This window comes from Aplysia californica, unplaced genomic scaffold (assembly GCF_000002075.1).
Source record: "Aplysia californica isolate F4 #8 unplaced genomic scaffold, AplCal3.0 scaffold00525, whole genome shotgun sequence".
NCBI lineage: Eukaryota > Metazoa > Mollusca > Gastropoda > Aplysiida > Aplysiidae > Aplysia > Aplysia californica.
In genome coordinates, this window is record NW_004797795.1 from 169,877 (window position 1) to 173,498 (window position 3,622).

Consider the following 3,622-nt stretch of genomic DNA (forward strand, 5'->3'; position numbering starts at 1 on the left):
GTGTGTGTGTGTGTGTGTGTGTGCAATGGAAGGAACGCAAAGGTCCAACGTTAATTTCACTTTTAGAAAAAGAATTCAAAAGCATTATTGGGTTGCCTTTTAGTCTGCCTTTGAACCTTCTGACTTGCTAATCTTCCAGTTTAGGAGTTTAGGATATGACCACAGAGTCTTTAATGGGCCTACAAGGGGAGGTATTTTTCTAACCTCTCTCTGGAATGACGACAATCCAATGACAGATTCAGGCCTCAGCTGTAAGCCACAGAGGGGGTTATTCTTAGGTCCCCTTGCCTCGGAACAGAACCTCCTGGGAAAAACAAATTCTGACCCCCTGTTCACTGGTCACAAGCGATGCGAAAGACCATTCTGACCCCTGCCCACTGTTCACAAACGAAAGCCCGAGCAGGACGCCTGTAATACTATGTACTAAACAGCACAACAAGACTTGACTAGCGAGTGTGGTTGACCCGCCCACTAACCTCCTGAGCTCCAAATGGGGGAAACAAATCAGCGGTCCCTAATCCTTATTTTGTAGGTGACCGTAGTACAGTGTTCACCAACTATACAAGTTGAACAAGCGATGTATCGGAAGGGGGGGGGGGGGCTTAGGATTTTTAAAGGATCACAATATATTGCAAACACGAGCAGTCCAAAAAAGAAGAGATTTTAGCAGTTATTAACTTATAACTAAGAAACAGCCCAGTTCACAGGACACATAAAATAATATGTCCAGATCACTCCTGGAATGCAAGAATACGCTTAAAGGTCTGCTTAAAAATGAAGGAGGCTTGGGTGATTTTAATGTAATGCCACAAACATACACTAATCCAGAGACCGTGGTATTTTAGTATTTATAATCATTTCACTAATCTAGGCTATAGTATATTTTTAGCTTTCTTGAAGACAACATTAGGCGTGTATTATAACGGCTTTCTCTTGATACATCTAGACTTTTCTAGGACGGAGGTTTATACACAGTATAGAGAATTAGTCACTTACCCAGCCAGTACAGTATCGAGGTCCAGGCTAGTGGTGGCTATCCAAAAACGAGTGAAGAACACAATACACTCCCACAAGCTCCCACACACTTCACTTCACGGTAGGTTGGTCACGCTGGCTGGCTCACAACAAAATTGTGCCTGTTAGTGTTACTGCTTGGTGCGAGGCGGAGCAGTTCTTCGGTTTGTGTCGAGAACGGGCAGGCCGGTCTATGGAAAGTGATATTGTCACTGTTTGTGAATTTGTAAGTAAGAAATCCGCCTTGATACGGTGGCCGGTACCATGAGTTAAAACAAAACAAAACAACAACAACAACAACATCAACAACAACATCAACAACAACAACAACAACAACAACAACAACAACAACAACAACAACAACAACAATAGCAACAACAAAAGGGTCCAGTTATAGTGTAGTCGTGCGAAAACGAAAAATTATGACGGATAAGAAAAGTGTTGCTTTGTTTTGCTCTTTTTTAACAGTGTGACGGTACATCAGTACTGAAAATGAATAACAGCGTCTATAAGTTTAGACCTATCCTGCTGTGTGTTCCTCCCGGGCGGTGCAACTGACTGAAATGTCTTTAGGCCATTCCCAAAGGGGGGGGATTAACCTGTTCTTATGCACAGAAGAATTGTAAGGGCTGATACTTCTATTTCATATAGAGTAACATGTGTGCCATATGGCACACTGATCCCACAAAAGGTCATTCCCAAAAGAAGAGGGGGGGGGGGGGGGCATTAATTAACCATGTTCTTATATGAACTGTAAAATATGAGCTGATTCATCAATGTCGTGCTCGTGCCTGAACTGCAACCGGACACTGCTGTAATCCTTACTATCGTCATTTTCCACTACTTCTTTTGTATGTTTGTCACACTCTTGTGACTCGTTATTTCCAGGGTGCCTTGATTGTCCAAGTGAGACTTTGTGCTGTTGAAGCTAGAGAGGTGAGCAGAGTAAGCCTGATTCCCTGTAGGCCCTCGTCCTCTGCGGTTTTTTGTCACTTGCAGGCCAGGCTCACAGGCAAATGAGCTTGTTTTCGTCAGTCACTGACTTCCTTTGCCTGACTAGGCTTACGTGATTTTCCTTCAAGCTCGCTTTTTCGTCAGCCGTACAGATGACTAAGAAAGCCTCGATTCGACTAATTTTGGAAGGAAATTTGCATCTTTCAGTACATGTACATTTTTGTTTCTTCATTGCACTTTACATGTTCAATAAAATTGTATCTCATTTATAATAACTTGTACAATAGTAGATTTGTGCTGAAACCCCCCCCCCCCCCCAAAAAAAATGAAATTAAAGCACTTCTAGATTATTTCGTTCTCGGGAGAGCTAAAAAATTAGACCTAGCCAAAGACGTGTCTCGATCTGTTCTCTAATGTTTCGTGCTTTCTATTTTCCGCCAATTTTGTGTTTCCTTCAGACCTTATATCTATCTCCCGATCAAATACCCACCGCTTCATCGATAACCCCCCCCCCCCCATGTTTCCGACTGTCTCACTGTCTTCGTTGTAGAAAAACTACATCATGATCTATTTTGCTTTTTTCCTTTCCTGCAAGGAGATTAAGCTCCTTGCTTTCCTGAAACAGTGCTGTAAATATGAAGATTAATTTACCCTTAGCTGATGAAAGTTATGATGGCCGAATGGACAGCGGGTATGTGTTTGAAGACAAACCATTATTTTGTAAACGTGGGTTCGAATCCCGGTCCCGGAAAGTGTTTTTTGTTGTTGTTGGGTTTTTTTCTTCTTCTCATCCTCCCAATTAACTGACCAACAATTTTTCCCATAATTATAATTTGTTGCTTTTTAGTTTTTTAAGTGGTGATGTAGCAGGCACATTCTGGTTTTGTCCTAGTTTTTACCTACAAAGTTTACTTTTCTTTTTACCTAGGCCTGGTCAAAGTTCATAGTGGCTTTCCTTGGTCTGTGAGTCTGTCATTTTTTTTTTAAGCTCTGAGAGGCCACATTTTTAGCTCTTCAATTGCAAATTTTCTTCAGCGTCCGTGGCCCCCAGTTTATAGATCTACACACCAGAAACAAGTCTGAAAATGTAAATATATAAATATAAATAAATCGCCTGTGCTGTCTGTTATTCTCGTAATCATAACACATGGGCTAAAATTAAATGGTTTAGCTGGTCTGACGTCGGTGGACGTGGATCTTTTTGAGTCGGTTCTACACAATGCAAAAACTACGTAAACATGTATTTAGCCTGGCATGGATCAAGTGATCGTATTTTGGTGGACGCGTAGACGAAAGGACTTCTCCGCTGACGTCCACCACTTGGCGCTCAAGACTTTAATACTACGTACAGTTGCGAGCGCCGCAAAACCTATACTAAAAAGAAGACCAAAAAAGTTATAGTGTATGTATCATGTACTTGCGTGTACAAGAGCCTGTGAACGCCTGCCCTGAAATGAATGTTTTTTTAACTTCCTTATTTAAATATATACCGTTAGTATGTAATTTATTATCAGTATCCCACACAGCTCATTTCACTTGAAAATGAAAACAAAAAAATTATCATCAGACAGACAGACAGACAGACAGACAGACAAGGCTGACAGACAGACAGACAGACAGACAGACAGACAGACAGACAGACAGACAGACAGAC

General features: G+C 41.5%; 1 protein-coding gene and 1 long non-coding RNA gene across 4 annotated transcripts in view; one reads left to right on the forward strand and one right to left on the reverse strand.

Moving 5' to 3' along the window:
* The window catches only part of LOC101857052 (transmembrane protein 179), a 49,968-nt gene extending 48,810 nt beyond the window's left edge, over window positions 1-1,158 (reverse strand). Inside the window, exon 1 of one of the 3 annotated variants that reach the window (XM_005106305.3) lies at window positions 997-1,158. The gene's annotated coding sequence lies outside the window, so the exon portion shown is untranslated. Of the gene's footprint in view, window positions 1-204; window positions 449-996 lie in introns of those variants that run through there. The other 2 variants (XM_005106302.3, XM_035971871.1) reach the window with 2 other exon arrangements.
* The window catches only part of LOC118478384, a 26,204-nt gene that overhangs the window by 7,391 nt on the left and 15,191 nt on the right, over window positions 1-3,622 (forward strand). The gene's annotated exons all lie outside the window — the stretch shown is intronic.